The following is a 22,905-nucleotide window of genomic DNA, read 5'->3' as shown; positions in this document are numbered from 1 at the left end:
GAATTTGGGCTCTTTGTCCCTGAAACTTCGGAGTCTGTTAGGTAAGAGGTTCTGGTTTCCAGGGAGATAGCTCTGCCAGGGTACACAGTAAGATTCCACTGCCCTGGAAGCAGTGACTGCTACCTGGCTGCTTTGGCCACTTCAGGCCACAGGGCAAAGAAAGGAGTTACAGTATTGTGATTCTGATCACCTCAAGGGGCCTGGATTGCTTCTCCTGGATTACAGGGAACTCTAGGGACTCACTAGAGTACCTCCAGGGAAAGCAATAATTTTGCAGGAATAGCAATTAAACTCATTAAAGGCAGTCCCATTAAAAGCATTAGACCTGGGACACCTGGGTGGCTCAGCGGTTGAGCATCTGCCTTCGGCTCAGGTCGTGATCCCAGAGTTCCATATCAAGTCCATATCAAGCTCCCTGCAGGGAGCCTGCTTCTTCCTCCACTTATGTCTCTGCCTCTCTCTGAGTGTCTCTCATGAATAAATAAATAAAATAATTCTTAAAAAAGAAAAAAAGAGTGTTAGACCTTCTCCCACGTATGAAGATGACTCAATCAGGTAACCAATCCAGATAAAGCAGCTGAAGCATTAGACAAAAGTGAAGGAAGTCTAGAGTGGGTGGGTCATGGGGAAGGGAGATGATAAATATTAATCCCAGCCTTAGAATGAGCTATAGTAGCTTGAATCCAACTAACTGTAGCTCTACTCATGACTCTCTTCCCTTAGATGATCTTGGAGATGGTAATTTGCCACAACCTTGAAGGAAACTTCATGACTGAAGAGATTTGTATCTTTCTTGGAAAAAGGGTAAATCCCCAAATCTGGACTATTCACCCACCCTCACCAGCAAAACAGATATTTAGTGCAGAGCTTCTGTCTTCCTCTGTCTTGTTGGAAATCAAGATTTCATGTTGGTTGAATGTAGTAAGTGTCACTGGTGGAACCCAAGTCACCACTTTATGCCCTACCTGCAAGGAAAATAGGAGAGGGGGCTTTCCAGATTTCACCTTGAGAAAGAAGATTCACATGGTAGAAAATCCCCCAGACATAACCAGCATGTTCAAAAGAGGCTGCAAAATTCTGAAACTATTTGAGATGTCTGATAGGATTAAGCAGACGAGTCTCTGCCCTGAAAGTGTTGGGAGACAGTGTCCTCATATGGAAGAGGGAACAGCATGGGATGGGGAGAAGCAAAGAAGGACCATGTGGGATGAACTAGAGTTAGAGGTATTGATGGGAACTCAGTCTTTCTAAATCCATAGCACAAATCTAATCAAGAACAAGCATCAGGGGATCCCTGGGAGGCTCAGTGGTTTAGCGCCTGCCTTCGGCCCAGGACATGATCCTGGGATCCCAGGATCAAGTCCCACATCAGGCTCCCTGCATGGAACCTGCTTCTACCTCTGTCTGTGTCTCTGCCTCTCTCTGTCTCTCTCATGAATAAATAAAACCTTTAGGGCAGCCCCGGTGGCGTAGCGGTTTAGCGCCGCCTGCAGCCCAGGGCGTGATCCTGGAGACCCTGGATCGAGTCCCACGTCAGGCTCTCTGTATGGAGCCTGCTTCTCCCTCTGCCTGTGTCTCTGCCTCTCTCTCTCTCTCTCTGTCTCTATGAATAAATAAATAAAATCTTTAAAAAAAATTAAAAAAAAATAAAACCTTTAAAAAAATAAAAAATAAAATAAATAAAAAAGAACAAGCATTAGGGCAGCCCGGGTGGCTCAGCAGTTTAGCGCCTGCCTTCAGACCAGGACGTGATCCTAGGGTCCTGGGATCGAGTCCCACATCAGGCTCCCTGCATGGAGCCTGCTCCTCCCTCTGCCTGTGTCTCTGCCTCTCTGTGTCTCTCATGAACAAATAAATAAAATCTTAAAAAAAAAAAAAAAAGAACAAGCATCAGACCGACCCAAAATAAGGAGCATTCTGTTTTTAAAACTGTCAGTGTAGTAAATGACAACATCTGTGGAAATGTTCCATATTTAAGAAGACCAAAGAGACATGGCAACTAAGTGTGACATCTGACCAAAAACTAGCTCTTGACCTGCAGGGAAATAAATGATGTGAATGAAATTATTGGACAAAGTGATAAAATAGTAATATAGATGTATGATTAGATAAAAGTATTGTGTCTATGTAGAGGGACACCTGGGTGAGCCATCTGCCTGTCTTCGGCTCAGATCATGATCTCAGGATCCTGGGATCGAGTCCCGAGTCTGGCTCCTTGCTCAGTGAGGAGTCTGCTTCTCCCTCTCCCTCTGCCCCTTCCTTTGCATGTGTTCTCTCTCTCTCAAATAAGTAAAATCTTTTTTTAAAAAAGTATGCATTTAACTTTACTGAAGTTGATAAACTCTACCCTAGTGATGTCCAGGGACTATCCCGATTCTCATTCTTGGGAAACACACATCGAGGCATAGAGAAGGAAAGGGCCACTGACTCTCAAGTGGTTCAGAAACAAAAGCACCGTTGTCTGTGTGTGCACATGTGTGCACACTTGTGTGTGTGCATATTGCCATGCATATGTACAGAGAAAAAGTGAGAGAGGAAATAAGGCAAAATGTTAACAGTAGATGAATCTGGGTAAAAGGTATATGGACATTCTTTGCACTGTTCCTATACTCACCATTTTCCCGTAAGTTCAAAGTTATTTCCAAGTAAAACATTTTAAAAAGCAGGGGAACTGAATAACCCCTGAGAACAGAGTAAATGTCTACTATAATAAGCCTGTGGGAAAAAAAAAAATAAGCCTGTGAGATAGGTGGTATTATTTCCATTTTACAAAGGAAGCAGCCGAGGCTTTAGAAGGTTAGGTAACTTGCACAAGATGATAAAATTAGTAAGTGTCAGAACTGGGAATTACACTTAGATCCTCCTGATCCAGTGCTTTTCTTTTTCCTTCTTTTCACTTTTTTTTTTTTTTTAACAGCAGGAAGAACATGGACTTAAGTGGTAATCACAGATAATTCCCAGATGTCCTTATGACCGAAAAGTTTACCTGTCCTGATGCTTCAAACTTTTACCTCATGGGGAGTCCCTTGAATTTCAAGCTTATTTATTTTTTCTAATATCCCCTGAAGAGAGGGTACCAGAGGGTGGGGAGCCTGAGGAGAATGAGAAACAGGATGAGCAAGACCAGGGGAGCCACCAGGGAAAGGATGGTGCTGGGGCCTGACTAGGCCACTGGCAGCACGGGGATCCTGGACAATGGTCCTTCCAACCAGGTTGAGGGTTGTGAGGTCCTTTGAGGACATTTGGCCCAAGGGAGCAGAAATTTAAGACTTCCTTGGATTACAGCTACTTTTCACCCAGAGAATAAGAGAATCATCTGCTGTAAAATTACTGCCTTCTGTCACAATGGCCGCTTTCAGAGGAGAAACCTGTTGTCCCATTCCAGACAGTGCAGCTGAAGGCTCTGTGCCTACCCCTTAACAAAAATACCATAGGTTGCATTGCTTTTCAACAACAAACATTCGTTTCTCATAGTTCCAGAGTCTGGGAAGTCCAACATCAAGGCGCTGGCAGATTCAAGGAGCTGCTGGTTGAGGACCTGCTTCCTGGCCCTCATAGGTACCATCTTCTCCCTGTGTCCTCATGTGGTGGAAGTGACAAAGGAACTCCTTGGGACCTCTTTTATAAGGGTGCTGATCCCTTCCACGAGGGCACCACTCTTATGACCTCCTCCCCTCCCTGAGGTCCCAGCTCCTGATACCATCACATTGGGGGTTAGGATTTCACGAATGAATTTCAGAGGGACACAAACATTCACTCTGCAGCAGCAGTCCTCTTACCAATACTTGGATTTGGCTCCTGTGGGGTTTTCCTGAGATTCACACAGAGAGGACCAGTTGCTCACATGCTATGGGATGGTTAGGCTATGTGAGAAAGCTCTTTTTTTTAAAAAGGCTATTTATTTATTTATTTATTTATTTATTTATTTATTTATTTGAGAGAGCACATGAGCAGGGGGGAGGAAGAGAGGGAGAGGGAGAAGCAGGCTTCCCGCTGAGCAGGGAACCCCATGCAGGGCTGGATCCCAGGACTTTGTGATCATGACCTGAGCCAAAGGCAGAAGCTTAACCCATTGAGCCACCCAGCCGCCCCAAGAAAGCTCTCCTTTTGATTCTTGGGTACTTTAGGAAGGTGAAAATGAAGTAAGCTGAACAATATAGCCTCTGTGTCCCAAAGGAAAATGGGAACGCACTGACCCAGGCTTGCCCCGCTGATGAATGAGACCTAAAGCAGTTACTACAGAGGCACAGGATTGATGTCATACAGGAGCTACCCTGGGGGGGGGGGGGTGGGTTCTGACGGTCCAGGAACCCTCTGGGATGTGAGAGGCACACCACCTGCTAATCTTAGTTCTGCTTGGAACATCCTGGGTGAGGCAGGAAGCCACTTCTTGGTGTGTAGGGAACGCCTCAAGATGAATATTATGAATATCCTGGGAAATTGGAGTCGGACAACCTTCCCTGAAGACAATTGCATGCAAACCCTATCACGCCTGGCCACTGAGAAGTTTCTCTGGATTCAGATCTCTGTTCTGTCCCCTGAAAAACTATGTGCAGATCTGGTTCCTCCTGTATCAGTCAGAGACGAGTGAGAAACAAGTGGAAGTCTCAAGAAGGCTTAAGTGAGGGGCACCTGGGTGGCTCAGCGGTTGAGCATCTGCCTTTGGCCCAGGTTGTGATCCCGGGCTCCTGGGATCGAGTCCCACATCAGCCTCCCCGCAGGGAGTCTGCTTCTCCCTTTGCCTGTGTCTCTGCCTCTCTCTCTGTGTGTCTAGTGAATAAATAAATCAAAAAATTTTTTGAAAGGTTTATGTGTAATAAAGCTTTTGAAAGGGCCTGTTGACAGAGTCACCGACAAGATGGGGGGAATCATTGAGGATCTGAGGAGCCCGGAGCTGGTCCCTGCCCTGGGCCTGAAGGAGTCCTGGGGGAGCAGGAGACAGGAGCGCGGTGCGCCCAGGGCAGCCTCCAGGGCAGAGGGCAGAGCGGAAAGCAGATTGGGGGTGAACGGAGGTGACCCCTGGCCTCGGTCTTCAGGACCCAGGCAGAGGCCCAGCGCCTCCCGGGGACCCTCACACCCGTGGAGACGCAGGACAAGGGCAGGTAAGATGGAACGAGGATTTAACTAAACACGCGTAGCCAGACCATGGATAAGCACGTTCCGAGGCCGAAGGCCTTCCTGGATGTGCTGAAGAAAGAACATGGGCTCAGCACTGTGAGGAGGTGGCTGGGCTTGCCCTGAGGAGAGCACCCTGGCATCTCGCGTTGAGCAGCCCCCTTGGTGCTCCCTGAGTATCCCATTCGAGGAAGGGGGTCTGCCTGAGAAACGTGCCAGCACGTCTTCCTTTCTTAATTCTAACACTCTCCTTGGCTTTTATGGAAGATAACTGGGAAGCAGAGAGGGTGCCCATGATGACGTAGCTTTTGGCAGAAGGAGCCCTGCAGAATGCCGGAGGAAGCCCTCACCCTCAATATTTTTATCATATATTATTGCTAATATTTACCCAAAACGTACTATGTGCCAGATGCTGTTTTGAGTGCTCTTCAAGCCTGGACTCATCCTACCCTCACACAACAACCCTAGGAAGTGGGCATCGTTGTCATGTAGTGAATGTTGGTGTTGCCCTAAAGTCGTATGTTGAAGGCCTAACCCCCCAGGGTGGCTTTCTTCAGACGTGGGGCCTCTAAGGGAGTAATTATGGTTAAGTGAGCGCCTAAAGGTGGGGTCCTGATCATAAGGATAGACACCAGAGAGCTTGCCTCCGCCCCTTCAAGTGCTCAGTCTGAGGAAAAGCCAGGTGAGGACACAGCAAGAAGGCCATGGTCTACAAGACCAGGAAGGGAACTCTCACCAGAATCCAAATTTGCTGGCACCTTGATGATTTCAGCCTCCAGAACCATGAGAAAATGAACACACACACACACACACACACACACCAGTCTGGGGTATTTTTGTTATGGTGGCCTGAGCTGACTGAGACAGAACTATCAATATTATTCCCATTTTATAGATGAGGAAATTGCAGCACAGGGAAGCTAAGTGGTCTTCTTAAGGTCACCCCATTTACCTATGACTCTAGTCTCTTCACCTCTCGAGGTCCTGCTTCTCCTGTAGGAAGGGGGCAGGTGGAAAACCGATCAGGAGCCATAAACTCATATGTCAACAGGGGTCAGATGAGAGAAACAAGGGCAGTTGGCTGAGGGGTCCTGTTGTGAACTGAAGAGGGCAGGCCCCTTTAGGGAGGGCAGCTGCCCGTCAACTTCAACAACTGGTTGGCCAAATGGCTGGTGTGCTCAGATCTATAATTTTCAAGATACACCTGGAAGTCTGAATCTTTTTTAGGAAATACAATTTCTGGGCAGCCCAGGTGGCTCAGCGGTTTAGTGCCATCTTCGGTCCAGGGCCTGATCCTGGGGACCTGGGATTGAGTCCCACATCGGGCTCACTGCATGGAGCCTGCTTCTCCCTCTGCCTGTCTCTGCCTCTCTCTGTGTGTCTCTCATGAATAAATAAATAAAATCTTTAAAATAAATAATAAAAAAAATTTTTAGAAGGAAATCCGATTTCTCCCACATTCCACCATGAACCAGTGTGCAGGCTTATTAAGACCTATCTATGAGCCATGCAGTAGTACCATGTCCAGGGCTGCCCCCCTCGGAACTAGATGATTTTTCTACACACTTTTCTCCTCCTGCCTCTTCACTTGGCCATGACTCTTTGCCTCTGGCAGTATTCCACCCCGTGGGCAGACTCTAAGCCCCTTGCCTTTAGGAAAATGAGTCCCACCATGATCCAGAAAACATTTGAAGGTACAGTCAGTGCACACAGCACTATGGAGACTTGGTTGAGCCATGTGACTCCCAGCCCATTTCCTCTTCTGAAAATTGATCCAATAATACCTACTTCACGGGGGTTCTGGAAGGATTACATAAGACGAGGTGTGAGGAAGCAGGTAGTGTGTTGGAGCTCCTTACGTATAGGAGACTTGGGCTCCGGTGGCTGTAACATGCTTGAAGTAGAAACGATTGGCCAAGTTCTAAAAGAGCAGAGGGTGTTCTGGAGAGGCCAGGGGCATGGCTGGGAGGTGGAGGAGGAATTGTCAAGGATGAGAGCCGCAGAGATTCCAGCCCTGGAAGACAGGAACAGAACAGCCTCCTCTGCTCTTGAGCGGGTTTGGAGGCATAATTAGTAAGAGTGTTTGTAATAATGCTCTGGAAGTTTGGCTCAGGCTTAATAGCTGCCTGTAAAAATTCCAGTAGGTCCATTTTTAGTTGGGGCTAATGAGGGTTAAAAACTCACCAGACAGCCCAAAATACTCTCAGCGAGGCCCCCCAGGAGGGGGTTTATTTACTGCACCACTGATTAAGGAACAGTTTATCTACTCTGGATCATCTTTCACCAAAGCCTTTATCAGTGTTTTTTTGACTACTGGTGTTTGGGGGGTTTTTTGTTTTGTTTTGTTTGTTTGTTTTTAAACAAATGAGAGCAGATTATGTGAGTTCCAAGGCTATGACTCAAGTTAGCTGTTTGCCAGCTGTGTGCAGGGTCTTCTGGGGCCAACCCTCCTTTTGCAGGGCTGGGAGGGAGGGGGTAGTCGCCAATGAAAAGGATGGGGAAAAAAGGAGAACTCCCTTTCTTCTTCTAGGTCTTGCCAGGGAGCAGCTCAGTGAGGGTGGGATGCTCTGGGGAGGAGTTTAACCAGCAAAAGAATGAGTGGGTTCAAGGCAGCTGAGGTGGAGGAAGAAAGAGCAGAGAGGAACTGGCCAGGGAAGGTGAGTGGAACAAGAGATGCTCCAGGGGAGGGGTGCTGGAGACTGCCCAAGAAGCTGAGGAGCTGGGACGCCTGGGGGGCTCAGCGGTTGAGCACCTGCCTTCAACCCAGGGCATGATCCCTGGGTCCCAGGATCGAATCCCACATCGGGCTCCCTGCATGGAGCCTGCTTCTCCCTCTGCCTGTGTCTCTGTCTCTGTCTCTCTGTGTCTTTCATGAATAAATAAATAAAATCTTAAAAAAAAAAAAAAAAGAAGCCAAGGAACTGACACACGTTGGTTGTAAAGGGAGGGCAGCACAGAGCAGGAAGGAGGATAGAGTAGAGGTGTATTTTGGGGCTGCATTGAAACTCTGGGTCAAATCTAAATCCACTCTGATGAAGAAAGGCTTAAAATGTGTGACCTTGGGGGGTGTCTGGGTGGCTCAGTTGGTTCAGCATCTGACTCTTGGTTTCGGCTCAGTCATGATCTCATGGGTCATGAGATCCAACCCCTGCCACACACATCCCCCCCGTAGGGGCTCGGGCTCAGGCTCCGGACTCAGTGTGGAGTCGGCTTGAGATCCTCTCCCTCTTCTGCTCCTTCTCCTCCCCACTCACACACACTCCCTGTTTTCTCTCTAAAATAAATAAATATATCTTGAAAAAAAGAAAAGAAAAATAAGTAACAGGCGTGACCTTGGGAAGGGCATCCTGCTACAAGAGCCAGGAGGTCCTAAATGAATTTTTAAGAGCACTCATTGGATTTGGGGCTCAAGCCTACCAGGAACTGGCTGAATAATCCTAGGCACTCCTTCTACCCCCCTCTTCTCAGACTTAGTAAAATGAGGGGGCTGGACTGGTTTCCTAGTTCTAAACCTTTGCTGCACATTAGAACCACCTGGGGGCTGCAGCCCAGACCAATGAAATTGGAATCTTTGGCAGCGGGTCCAGGCATCAGTATCCCCCACAATCGGGAATACTGTACACAGCCAAGTTTGAGACCCTCGGGGCCAGGTGGTCCCTAAAGGTCTCTTTCAGCCCTGCCATTCATTAAGACTTTAAGGAGGGAGAAGATGATTGGCAGGCAGTCCTCAGTAGAAGCAAGGTGTGGACCAAATGGCCTCTCAAGAGTTCCACTGCCCATAAGATTCCAGGATTTGAGACTCCAAGGGGAGGGATAGACTCTCGGTGCCAAGTGCCAGCCAGCTGTGTTTCTGGCTTCCTTAGTTCGTTCCAGAAGTATTTATTGAGCACCTGCGATGTGCCTGGCACTGTTCTAGGTACTGGGGATACAACAGTGGAACAGACTATTTCCTGTGTTCAACTCTTGGGACAGATCTGGAACCACAAGCTGGGGAGGGTGCAGGATGGTGCAAAGAGCCGGAAAGGAAGGGAAGTTTGGGAATGTGATGAGTCATGCAGAGTTCCCCACTCTTACACATCATTTCATCCAGCTGAGTAATGAAGTTACTGGGATCTTTCCTGTCGCCTTAATCCCACCTCCCTTTCCTCCTTCCCCTTCCACTGTGGAGTCAGTGGTCTCTGCATCTAGCAAGTCAGTTCTGGCACCCAATTCCAACATGTGGGGTGGGGGATGATGACCAACACCACCAGGCAGCTCTCTGACACCAGCAGGCTGTGCTATAATATAACTCGACTCTGACAGTATCTACCTGGAGATAGGGTCAATTCCTCTAGGTTAAGGGCTCAGTCCCAGAAGACTGTGCCTCCATCCCCACTTCAGATACAAGTTCCAAGTCCAAGTGGTTCCATGTACTTCTGACCAACTGGCTAGAAATCTCAGAGCTTCCCATGATCCCTGTTTGGGTTTGATTAGTTTGCCCCAGTGAGGGATGCTTGGGTGGCTCCGTCGGTTAAGTGTCTGCCTTTGGCTCAGGTCATGATCCCAGAGTCCCAGATCCAGCCCCTGTGTCTGGCTCCCTGCTCAGCAGGGAGTCTGCTTCTCCCTCTCCCTCTGCCTCCTCCCTGTCCATGCTCGTTCTCAATCACTTACTCTATTTTTCAAATAAATAAATCTTTTTTTAAAAAATTGCTACAGTGGCTCACAAAACCTAGAGAAACATTTCAGTTACTAGATTACCAGTTTATTATAAAAGGATATAACTCAGGAACAATCATATGGAAGAGACTGTGGGATAGGGTGTGAGGAAAGGGCTTGGAGCTTCCATGCCCCCTCCAAGTACAATACTCTCCCTGAATCTCTGTGTGCTCACCAACCCAAAGCTCTCAGAACCCAGTCCTATTGGGGTTTGATGGAGGCTGCATTACATAGGCATGATTGATTAAATCACTGGCCATTGGCATTTGATTCAACCTCCACCCCCTCTTCCCTTCCTAGAGGTAGGGGTGTGTGTGTGTGTGGTGGGGGGTGAGCCCAAAAGTTCTATCCTTCTAATCACATGGCTTGTACCTGTGGCAATCAGTTCCCATCTTTAGGTAATTTCCAAAAGTCTCTAATTACCATAACCAGAGACACTTTATCGCGCTTATCACAGGAAATTCCAAGGGCTTGGGGATTGGGTGCCAGAAACAGTGACTGAAGACCAAATATTTATTTCTTATTATAGATCACGATATCCCAGCAAGCAACCCAAAGGTCAGAAAAATTCTGACTCCCAAATTCATGTTCCCCGGTCTACATCATGTTTTCCCAATCCAGCTTAAGCTCCTCACAGCTGAGGACTGGGCCCTGAGTCCTTGGGGGAGCAGATGGTGCAGTTTAGAATGTGTGTGGGCTATAGACAGATATCCTGGATTTGGATCTTAGCTCTGCCTCTTGCCTGAAGCTATCAGGATGTGATCTGGGCACCATACCTAACAACACCCCAACCGCCCCCCTCAGATTTACACCTTCAAAATGGGGACTATAATAGCATCACCTGTCACACTGCTGTGAGAAGTAATGAATTCATGAAGGCAAAGCAGTGTCTGGCACCTGACAACACTCAGCAGGTGGTGACTGTTACTGTCCTAGAGCCATTCTGATCAGGCTCATGGAGAGACCAGCAAGGTTGTATGTTGTAGTGACATCTTCTCTCTTTCTCATTTCTCAGCAGGGCAGGCATCGGATACATTGGTCAAGAGGATGCTAGCTGTTGTAACAGGGAGATCCTGAAATCACAGCCGCTTAATTCAGTAAGACTTCACGCTTCTGTCACGTAGTCTAACAGCATGGGGACGGAGGTGGAGTGCTGTGCTCTACGCAATGACGTAGGATGCCAAAGGCTCTGTCACCCTCGAGGAAGGCCAGGACTTTGACATCCAACTGGCACACATGCTGGGAGAGTGGAGGATCACAGGGGAGTCTTTCATGGGCCAGGTCAGGAATGGCATCACTTAGCACCCATTCCACTGGCCAGAACTTAGCACCCATGACACGAGGGGGCCTCTAGTGCCTGGCCTCCAGGGGTCTTCTTAGCTGGCAAGGTCTGTCTCCTGGTCTCAGGCCCCCAGAACCTATGGTGGTTATCCCGTCTGGGATGGGCCCTGGGACTACTACGCATGTGTAGGGCTCCCCCCTCTTGTCTCCTTCCTCTCTGACCTTCTCCAGTTACTTTCCTCCAATTCCTGTTCTCTCTCCAGTGGCTCCTAGACTCTGTTGAATTCCTGCGGTTGGAGAAAGGTTAATTGTTTGGCCATTGAGGGCTTTGGTGGAGAGGTGCTCTAGGGATTCAGTGACAAAGGATGTTGGGGGCGGGGGGTGTCAGCAGAGGAGCCTTCCAGCGAGAGCTGTGGCCACCTCCACCTGCTTCTTGAAATCAGAGAGTTTTATCCCAGGCCACTGGGTTCCCAGGGACCTGAGAGAGCTCTGAGTCCCGGACTGTCCCCTGAAACAGCAGCAACCATATCACCTAGGAACCTGTTAGAAATGCTCCTCAGCCCCTACCTTAGACCTGCTAAACCAGAAAACAGCTCAGAAAGATTGGTAACCTACCCAAAGTCACACAGCTAGTAAGAAGCAGGACCAAAATGTTTGAACAAGCCTTCGGGTGATTCTGGTGCACACAAGTCTGAGAATCCCGGCTGCGGGATGCAGCAGCAGGACGCTGCAGGTAGGAGAGTGTCACACTGTCACCCAGTGGCTGCAGAGCAAACAGCAGCCCAGCCTCCATCTCTGGACCAACTCTGGCTGAGGACACAGCAGTGCTAATATGTCGATCAAGAAGCAAGTTCTGGAAAGCACAGGGGAATCCACAGGTGTAGCAAGGGCCTCACCGAAGTCTAGCCTCACGGATGGTTGTTAAGACTTAGCCTAGAGTCCAGGCCAGAGCCAAACCCAAATTCTGTTGCTAGAAGGCCAAACCCACCTGCATTTATATTTCATGGGGACCAGGCATAGCTGGCTGGAGAGGCCTCTATGGCCAAACTGATGACCCCATCAGGGGCAGGCTCCATCATCCTCACAGGGAACCAGAAGCAGCAGAGGATCCGTCATCTCGGAGAGGGCACAGGACTCCACCCGGGACCCTGCCAACTAGGCCCCTGAGGCCCCAGGGCTCCCCTGCTCTGGCACTCCACTCTGCCAGGGGATCTGGGGGTTGAGGGGGAGGCTGGAGGGAGAAGAGAAAAATGTGAGGATCCCTCGGCGTGCCACCCTCTCCATCCTGCCTGTGTGACGGGGAACTGCAGGGAGGGGGGCGACATCTGAGCTGAATGAGAAGGATATGTCCAGAGGCAAAGACCACGTGCTGTCTCCCTTGTCTCTTGGCCTCAGACACAGCGGGGGCAGGAGGCTCAGCACTCTGGGGACTGACTGATTTTGTATTTTTTATGGAAGGACCTGGTAGCTGTGGGGTTCCCGGGGGATGTGCCCAGCTCGCTGGGTAGGTGGATTCTGGGGGAGGAGGAAGGGCCCAGGAACCAGTGTCTGTGGGGCATCCTGCACTGTGTGGGGAACTCAGAGTCATGGTCGCATTTGATCTGCACACACAGTAAAACTCAGCTCAGAGAGTTTAGTTACTGGCCCAGAGTCACACAGCTAGTAAGAGGCAGGCGACCATTTCCTCCGCGATCTAACACAAGAGCCTGTGTACGCTCCGTCCACCGCTCTCTACTGCCCACCCCCACTGCAGAGGCCTCCAGGCCGGCTATCGTGCCAGGCATCCGGAGACCCACGGGAGCCAAGAGCCACCGAGCATCTCCCTGCTTAACTGCCCTGCCCTCCGCTCCCAGGCCCCTCGTTGGCTCAGTAGCATCTCTGACAAGGGAGGAAGCTCCAGCCACCCCAGGACCTGAGACATTGGCCCGGTCCCTCGGTGGGAGGGAGAGCCTCTCCATTCTGGAGCAAGCCTAAGGTCCAGAGGGTGCCCATCTCTGCCTTCTGGGCTCCCAACCAGGGATGCAGAGCAGAGCCTGAGACGGGAAGGGGAGAGGAGGGAGCAAAGTCACTGCTCCACTTATCCAGAGGAGGGACAGATGGGGTCCCTGGAGCAGCCTGGCCACCACAAGTCACAGGTGTAGGTGAGTCCTGAGCCGAGTCTGGATGGTGGTTCCCAGATGCCCTGCTCTTCCCCTGAGTTCACCAGGTGAGCCACAGCCACCTCACGGTACAGGTTATCCAAAACCAAGGGAGCTTTGGTTTTGGAGAATATTTAAGATAAATATTCTGCTGCAGACTTGAAAGCACGGAACTGTCACTAAAATAAGCACGAGAAAAGCATGATAGGATTTTTGCTTTATTTTTTTAAAGATTTATTTATTTATTCATGAGAGATATCCACAGAGAGAGAGGCAGAGACACAGGCAGAGGGAGAAGCAGGCTCCATGCAGGGAGCCCGATGCGGAACTCGATCCCAGGACCCTGGGATCACACCCAAAGCCGAAGACAGAGGCTCAAGCTCTGAGCCACCCAGACGTCCCAGGATTCATACTTTAAACTTTATTCGATACATAATTATTATCGAAGAGCCTAATATAGATGACCCTCAAACTTCCTTTGTTTGTCTGGCTCAGGAGTATGTGAGTGTGGTTCGTTGGCCTTTTTGCCTTGCCAGAAGATTCCAGTTACACCCCTAAATTCAGCGATCACGAGTGTGGCTCGCTCTCATCATCATCACCCGAGGCCCAGAGTGTCCATCTGTGTAAGCCAGGAACGTCTTCCCCAGCTTCTGTCACTGACCCACATCCTCACTGTGAGGCCCAGGCTGTGGAGTGGACTTAGAAGGGGAGCTTCCCTGAGGAACCAGGGCGCAGCTACCCCATGCAGGTTGGGTATGGGAGGCTTTCTGTCCTGAGGTTCTCTCTGGACCAATCCAGGCACCTGTATTATGGACGCTGGGCTGCAGAAGTTCCTTGCCTGGGGCCGGAGCTGCTGCCAGCCACCCCTGACTTGGGCCTTCTGACCTTCCATTTCTAAAGGAGGCAGCAGAGGCCCTCCCTGGGCAATCTGAAGAGGGAGACCCAAGTGAGTGAGGAGTGAGGCCCTGACTCCATTCTTTCCTAGCTATGCAACTTTTGGCAGGGCTGAGCCTGAGTTTACTCTTCTGCAAAATGGTTGTAATTAGTGAGGCTCCAGAATTTTTTATAGGAGGCCCTTTGGGGGCCCAAAGGAAGGAGGCAAGGGGTGCTGGGAAATTATCTACAAGCACATATACATTATTTTACACAGATTACAGGCTTGTTGCGGGGGGGCTTCCGTCACTGGGTCAGATGAGATCATGCAGATGAACCCCTTGGGGATTGTTCTCAACAGATGGAACATATTATTATCCCCTCCTAAAGCAGGACCCTAACCCTTTAGTTGGGGGCCTGGCCAGCATTGCTTGCCAATGGATCAGCGATGTTGCCCATGGACATCCCATGGACATGCTCATGCCCTCCTGCGGAGGAGCCACCAATGAGCACTCTCCTCAGCCCTGGACGGTGCTTCAGTTTGGTTATCTGGGGGTTCCTTCCTGACCCTGAGATGTGCTTAGATCTTCTGAGCTCCCAAAGCACTGCTTCAGGAGGAATCTCCCCACTCAGGATGCCTGGGTGGCCCAGTGGTTAGGTGTCTGCCTTTGGCTAGGGGCGTGATCCCGGGATCAAGTCCCATATGGGGCTCCCCATGGGGATCCTGCTTCTCCCTCTGCCTGTGTCTCTGCCTCTCTGTGTCTCTCATGAATAAATATGTAAATAATCTTAAAAAAAAAAGGAATCTCCCCACTCAGCCACAACCCAGGGCTCCCCACAAAGGCGGTAAGAGCCTTCACGGGCAAAGGGTGGCCACTGCCCAATTGCTTCAGGAACACGTCAGACGTTTGTGAAAACTTTCACGGCACCATTCTGGGTCTAAGGAATCAGTTTCTGGGAGGGGGCTCGAACAATCTGTGGGGTTTTTTTGTAATCAAAGGCATTCCTGGTTGTTGTGAAACGACGAGTGAGCCCCGGACAGGGATCATCACGGGATCTGGTCTCCTGCGAACCCCTCTATTTCAGGAGGATCTCTCCCATTTCTAAAGAGCTCGCCTGTCCGGGGAGGGCGCTGAAGTGACAGGAACGTGCAAAACATACTGGCCACATGTCCTTCTGGAAGGAAAGTCAGCCCAGACTGCGCAGGAAACTGGAGATCCCTCTGCCTGTGTCTCTGCCTCTCTCTGTCTCTCATGAATAAATAAATAAACAAATAAATAAATAATCTTAAAAAAAGAAAAGAAACTGTGGGAAAGGAGGTAGAGGCAGTCTGGCCAGGGGCACAGGTGCTGCCCGCCCGCCCAAGCACCAACTCTGCGGGCACCTGCCCTCAGCTGCTCCCTGCCCCCTCACCCCTGCCCCCAGAGGCCCCCTCGCTAATGTTCAGCTCCCCCCCACACACACATTTTCTCACTGTTCAGATTCCTCAGGTGTGTCCCCTCGCAGAAGAAGGAGGCCAGGTGTTTCCCTGTCAGAACTCTGAGCCTCCTCTCCAAACCAGGGGAGCAGGTGAGGGCCTCGCTGCCTTTCCTGGCCGAGGGAGTTGGGGCGGGGGCCGTGGGGTGGGGCGTCCGTGCTGTCATCACCGGGAGGGAACTGCTTTCCTAGGAGCCAGTTCTTTTTTTTTTTTTTTTTTTGAGAGACAGTGAAAGATGTTATTTTTTTCTTTTGCTTTCATCCAGTTCTGCCCCCTTTCCCTCTGCTCCCACCCGTAACCCACCCTGAAGCAGCCCGAAGGACGGGGAGGGGAGGAAGACGCAGGGCTGCGGGGAGGAGCGACACCTGCCGCTCTCCAGGGGTCAGCCTGGCCCTCCCTGGGCTCCGTGGGGGCAGAAGTTCGTCTTGGCTCAGAAGCAGATGCGGGGTGGCCGCGGTCCCCGCAGGCTGGAGACGGGCCAGCAGCGCCACCTGCCTTCCCTCGCGGCCACAGACACAGGTGCACCTGCTAGGCTCGCAACTGCCCCGGTGTCTGAGGAGCCAGGTCCCCACCTTGTTCCTCTTCACTGGAGACACACAAAAGCCTCCCATCTGCACAGTGAAAAGAACAGCCAGGTCCTGTTTCCAGTCAAGCCAGAGGAAGCATCTCTGGGGCAACCCAGGGGAGCATGGGCGAGGGCGCTGAACCCAGGCAGACCCACCTGCAGAGGCCAGGTGTGCGTTCAGCCTGCCTGGGGAAGCAAGGCCAGCTGGCAGCTGCTGTGAAGCTGTCCTCAAAGTGTGGTCCTCGGATCAGCAGTGCCACCTTGGCCGGGGACTCACCAGGAATATGTACTCTTGGGCCTCACACCTCAGACCTGCAGAATCCGAACCTCTGGGCTTGGGGCTCAGCACTGTGCTTTTAACAAGCCGTCCAGGTGATTCTGGGGACACTCGAGTTAGAGAACCTTTGGTTACAGTAGGCTATGATAGTGAGCCTGGAGCCCTGGGGTGGGAGGTAGGGCCAAGGGTACTGTGGGTGACGCCAGGGGGACCCCAGTCAGAGCAGCCTCATGCACCTGTCCCAGTGGCTTGTACAAATACTATTCCTTTCTAGGTGTGCCAGCAGGTGACAAAGGTTTGGGAGCCTGCCGAGAAGCATGTGACAGGGAGCAGTGCCGAGGAGTGATGCCGCTGCAGGTGCTTTCGCTCTTCCAGGCACGGGTAAGTGTTTGTTCCAACGTGCAGAGAGAGCATGTGTCCCCAGGTCCCCAAGTAACCTGACTGGGAGGCTAACACTGTGCAGATCCGGGGATCCCTGGGTGGCTCAGCGGTTTAGCACCTGCCTTCGGCCCAGGGCATGACTCTGGAGACCCAGAATCGAGTCCCGCATCAGGCTCCCTACATGGAGCCTGCTTCTCCCTCTACCTGTTTCTCTGCTTCTCTCTCTCTCTCTGTGTGTGTCTCTCATGAATAAATAAATACAATCTTTGAAAAAACAAAAACACCATGCAGATCCTTTCGCCCAACATGAACTTGTCTTGTCTCAGCGCAGGCCCTCTGCTGCTTGATTTGGGGTCAGCAGGGACCAGCAAGCATGAGGCTGAGCTGCGGGACCCCTGTGGAAGGAAAGAAGCACCCCCCCCCCCCCCGTTGTGCCACTGGGACAGGCCCCAGGCAGCACGGCAGGGAGGGCCTATCCAGGCCCCAGGACTGGTTCCTGGATTCCACTGCGGAGCAGTCTCCAGCCAAAACACCATGACTTTTCCCATCCTGCAGAAGTTGTGCAAGACAGTTAAGCTGAGTCGGCTCATCTACCAACTGTGCTTGGAGGTACCTCGGAGGTGCCACAGGTTCTGTCCCAGGCCACCATAAGAACTCGAGTGTCACAATAAAGCGAGTCCAGTGAGTGTCTTGGTTTTCCAGTGCCTATGAAAGTTATGTTTAGTGCGCCTGGGCGGCTCTGTTGGTGAAATGTCTGCTTCGGCTCAGGTCATGATCTCAGGTCCTAGGATCGAGCCCAGAATCAGGCTCCCTACTCAGCGGAGAGTCCGCTTCTCCCTCTCCCTCTGCCCCTCCTCCACCTCGTGCTCTCTCACTCTCTCTCAATAAATAAATAAAATCTTAAAAAAAGAATGTTTACACTATACTGTAGTCTAGTAAGTGTGCAGCAGCATTATGCCTTAAAAAAAAAAGTCATACCTTATTTAAAAAATACTTTATTGGGCAGCCTGGGTGGCTCAGCAGTTTAGCACCGCCTGAAGCCCAGGGCTGATCCTGGAGACCCAGGATCGAGTCCCAAGTCGGGCTCCCTGCATGGAGCCTGCTTCTGTCTCTGCCTCTGCCTCTCTCTCTCTCTCTCTCTTTCTCTGTGTCTCTCATGAATAAATAAATAAAATCTTAAAAAAATACTTTTTAGTATTTTTTATTAGCATTAGCCAAAAAATGCTAGCCATGATTTGAGCTTTCAGGTGTCCTAATCTTTTTGCTGAGGGAGGGTCTGGCCTTGATGTTGATAGCTGCTGACAGAGCAGGGTGATGGAGGTTGGGGTGAAGGCTGGGGTGTCTGTGGCAATTTCTTAAAATAAGACATCAGCAAAGTTTGCCACATTGGTTGACTCTTCCTTTTGTGAACGATTTCTCTGTTAGCATTGAGAACATTTTACCAACAGTCGAACTTCTTTCAAAATTGGAGTCAATCCTCTCAAACCTTTCCACTGATTTATCAATGCTCATGTAATGCTCTAAACGCTTTGCGGTCACTTCAGCAATCTTCGCAGCACCTTCATCCGTGGATTCCATCTCGAGACACCACTGTGTCTTCATCCTTTTTTTTAAATAATTTTTTTTAAATTTATTTATGATAGGCACACAGTGAGAGAGAGAGGCAGAGACACAGGCAGAGGGAGAAGCAGGCTCCATGCACCGGGAGCCCGACGTGGGATTCGATCCCGGGTCTCCAGGATCACGCCCTGGGCCAAAGGCAGGCGCCAAACCGCTGCGCCACCCAGAGATCCCTGTGTCTTCATCCTTAAGAAGCAACTCCTCATCCCCTCAAGTCTGATCATGAGATTGCAGCAAGTCCCATGTAATACTAATGAGAACGTTTGAAATGTTGTGAGGATAACCAAAATGTTGTGAGGACACAGACACATGACATGAAGTGAGCAAATGCTATTGGGAAAATGCTACCAATAGACCTGTTTGATGCCTTCAATCTGTAAAAACTGCAACACCTGTGAGGTGCAATGAACTACAATATGCCTGCATTTACCTGGACAGCATCACAAACATGTGAGAAGTTGTCAATGGCTAGTGTTCACCACTGCCTGGTGTCAGGACGCTCACTTGTTTAACATGTGGGGTGTGTGTTGTGTGTGTTGGGGGCCAGTGACTCGTCCTGGTTTGGAGATATGGCTAAAAGGAACTGGCGCTCCCCCTCCTCCAAACATGCACACATCCGGTCCCCTCATCCCAAGCTAGGAAATTTCAGCCATGAGTCTCCAGAGCAGTTCATGAAATGACCATCAGAGGGGGTGCTCTTCCCATTTTGGGAGTGGAAATGGGTCTCCCTGCCCAGGGCCAGCCAAAGGTCCAGCAGCTAGGTGTTCAGGGCTAATCAGGAAAAGCCAGATTTACTGGTAGGTTACAGAGGCACAAGCCTAAAGCAGCCTGATTTCAGGCACACAAGAAAGTGCAAAGCTTACATGATCCTACTGGACGATTGAAGCTGTCTGAACGGTATCCATTTAGCCTAGACTGATTTAAAATACAAATACAGGGCACCTCAATGAAAAATATACAAAAAAGTCACAGAAATCTTAAAGCTAAAAAAAAAAAAAAATATGGGGCACCTGGGTGGCTCAGTAGTTGAGCACCTGCCTTTGGCCCAGGGCACGATCCTGGAGACCGGGGATTGAGTCCCACGTCGGGCTCCCTGCATGGAGCCTGCTTCTCCCTCTGCCTGTGTCTCTGCCTCTCTCTCTTTCTCTCTTTCTCTCTCTCTCTCTCTCTCTCTCTGTCTCTGTGTCTCTCATGAATAAGTAAATAAAATCTTTTTTTTTTTTTTATTTATTTATGATAGTCACACAGAGAGAGAGAGAGAGAGGCAGAGACATAGGCAGAAGGAGAAGCAGGCTCCATGCACCGGGAGCCCGACGTGGGATTCGATCCCGGGTCTCCAGGATCGCGCCCTGGGCCAAAGGCAGGCGCCAAACCGCTGCGCCACCCAGGGATCCCTAAAATCTTTAAAATATATATATTTTTTAAAAAATAAATAAAATACAAATATAGGGTGTCTGGGTGGTTCAAGCATCTGCCTTTGGCTCAGGTCATGATCTCAGGGTCCTGGGATCGAGCCCCCCCCCCTGGGATCGGGCTCCCTGCTGCCTGAGGATTCTTTCTGTCTCTCCCTCAGCCCCTCTGCCTGCTTGTGCTCTCTCTCTCAAATAATAAGTAACATCTTTTAAAAATAAAATACAAATACATTCCAGGAGTACACCTCAGGCCTTTGTATCTCAGTGAGATGAAGGGAGCTGAGAGAAGGTTTTTTAATTTTTTTTAATCTTTTTAAAGATTTTATTTATTTATTCATGAGAGAGAGAGGCAGAGACAGAGGCAGAGGGAGAAGCAGGCTCCGTGCAGGGAGCCTGATGTGGGACTCGATCCCTGGTCTCCAGGATCATGCCCTGGACTGAAGGCAGCGCTAAACTGCTGAGCCACCCGGGCTGCCCCTGAGAGAAGGTTTTGACAAACCAAAAGGGGAAGGTGGGCAGAGAGGGCTTAAGGGGCATAAAACAATGAAATTGGGGCTTCCCAAGTATCACCGTCCTCCTCTGCTCAAAACAGGAGAGAAGCCTCGCCTGATTCCATGGGGTGAGAGCCCACTTGTTGATGCTCCCAAGAGGGGGTGCTGCTTCTCCCAAGCTCCCATTTCATGGGCTCCTGTTTAGTCTGTGAGCAAGTGCTATGGACTCAGATGGTTTGTTTTCTTGTCTTAGAGCATTTTGAGAGGGACACTGTTTTGTATTTGCAGCTCCTACTACAAACCCCGACCCAAGCGTTTAAGTGCTTGATACATGTCAAATAGGTAAGTGAATGAATGTCCACGAGTAGAAAACCATGAAGTAAATAACGGTCTATTGGCCTGACGGGGATATTATGCTGTTCTTTTAAATGATGATTATTTGAAAGGTACCTAAGAGAGTGGATCTTAGAAGTTTTCATCACAAGAAAAAAAAATGTGTAACTGTATGAGGTGTTGGAAGTTAACTAACCTTATTGTGGCAATCATTTTGCAATATACACATGTGTCAAAGCGTTGTTGCTGTACGCCTCAAACTACTACAATGTTCTATGTCAGTTACATTTCAGTAAAAGTGGAAAAAAGAAAAGTTAGAAATAAAATACTGGTTAGGAAGTCCATGTAGCAACGTGGAAAATGCCTGGGAAATTATGTTAAATATGCAAGTTGCTTTATACCTGTGAAAGATTATGCATAGGTGTGCACGAAAAAGGAACAAGGAGAAATAGTTGTGGACTCACGGGTAGCTTCCTCCTTGGCTTGTTGTTTAGCCTCCTTTGCTGTGGATTGTGCAATAAACACAGGAACCACCGTTTCCTGCCCACAAGAGCATCTCAGTTTTGTTCTTTGGTGCCCAAGTACCTCGACTCTCACCCCCGTCTGTCTAGATCTCACCCTCTCTTTAGAATTCAATGTTGTTTCATTTCCTTTGCACCCTGCCCAGGGCTGCACCCACATGCACGCACAAGCGGCTGAATACCTTGGATATCAGTGATTTCAAAGACAGCTGCTGTAAATAATGTTAAGTTCAAACCCTTAAACACCTGTTCTCCCAAATCAGTCTGCCTCTCAAGTTATCAGCAAGTTATCAGCCATCAGTTCCTATCTTTACTGTTTCTCAAAGTGGGAACAACAATGGATCTGTTTTGTTAGGGGTCTACTGTGTGCCTTCTGCTTCAATTTCCTCCTCACCACAAACCTGCAAGGTAGGAGAATATTATTCTAGTTAGTAAGAGAAGAAACAGAAACTCAGAGTTTAAATTACTCTCCCAAGATCATAGTCCTGGTTCACACCTAAGACTTTAGGTTCCCAAAAGACACGTTTTTTACGCTACACACAGTGGCGGATGCTTCCTGAGGGCCTACGATGCAATAAGATACGGCACATAAATAACAGAATCTATCCGTACAAGGAAACTCAACTGTCCTGTGAATAATAGTACCAGCGTCTGCATAGGTTTGCAGGTGATGAAGCTATGCCCCCGTGTCACCCTTCTAGGGACATCTTTTCTAATACTAATCTCCTGATTGTGCGTTGGGCACCTCTGTCCAGGCACAAATCCTGCTGGAGCCACAATGATCCAGAGCTTATCTATCTTCGTTTTGGGTCAGGATATGCTTTGCAGGATTCAGGCTTTTCACTGAAAAAGAAATCACTGCCACTGTCATTTCGCTTCACTTCTATGCATGATGAGGCTTTATGAAAATTAATCTTATCAGTTAATCTCGGGGCTTAGAGGGTCACTTCAGTCCTTGGAGGAATCAGATATTTCTCTAAGTGCCGTTCAGGCAGCCTTTATTAATCAAGACCTGGGGGCTCAGACCTGAAATCAACTTTCTACTGGCTTCTAACAGTTCGCTCTCATGACAATGACCATTTCACCATGTAACACATGAAAGGGGAAGAGGAAATGAATACATAAAACAAGGTTAGGCAGGGGCCTAATACATTGTTTCTCTAAGTGGAAAATGAAGCTCACATACCTTGTCTTAATGAATCTCCCCCTCCCTCCATATGATTCTCCTCCTTTGTCAAGGTTTTAGGGCCTCCGGACCACATCTCCTCCTCCCTTCCATTCAGACCTGCTCAGGGACATCTCTAGACCCTAGTAGAGATCGAAGATAAGGTGTTCCCTCTAGGTGGTCAGTGTGCTTTGAAACCCTACCTCTCTGTAGGGACTCAAAGACCCAAAGATATATTATCTCCTGTGAGGGGTCATAAAAGCATTTTCCAGGCACAGGATCCCATCAAGAACCCTGAAGTCACTTCAGGGCAGGTTGTCACCTGCACAGATGACAGAGAGGGAGGGACAGTGTGCCATAGGCAGTTTGTCTGGGCTCCTCGGTCCGAAGACTGAGACCCGACAGATGGGTTACAGGAAAGATCAACAGACTTCGGAAATGTGTCACTAACCTCAATAGCTTTGCCTGCTTTGGAAAATAAGAGTTGTTTTTTTTTTCCCCCCTGTATGGAAATCATTTTTTTCCATGGAAAATCTAAATGTCATTCTAGTGAAAGGTCTT

At 49.5% G+C, this 22,905-nt stretch overlaps 1 long non-coding RNA gene across 3 annotated transcripts; it reads left to right on the top strand.

Annotated features, from left to right (window-relative positions):
• Window positions 1-721: 721 nt before the first annotated feature.
• Window positions 722-17,482, top strand: LOC102156627. 3 transcript variants are annotated; one of them, XR_005361942.1, is made up of 6 exons: window positions 722-804; window positions 10,829-10,907; window positions 15,584-15,671; window positions 15,845-16,516; window positions 16,696-16,802; window positions 17,134-17,482. It is a non-coding gene; the product is annotated as an uncharacterized LOC102156627 (long non-coding RNA). The 3 variants fall into 3 exon arrangements; XR_005361940.1 differs by having other exon boundaries at window positions 17,129-17,482; XR_005361941.1 differs by having other exon boundaries at window positions 10,826-10,907; window positions 17,129-17,482.
• The last annotated feature ends 5,423 nt before the right edge of the window (window positions 17,483-22,905 follow it).

Source organism: Canis lupus, chromosome 7 (assembly GCF_011100685.1).
Source record: "Canis lupus familiaris isolate Mischka breed German Shepherd chromosome 7, alternate assembly UU_Cfam_GSD_1.0, whole genome shotgun sequence".
In the NCBI taxonomy this organism is placed as follows: domain Eukaryota; kingdom Metazoa; phylum Chordata; class Mammalia; order Carnivora; family Canidae; genus Canis; species Canis lupus.
This window is presented reverse-complemented; position numbering and strand designations above follow the sequence as displayed.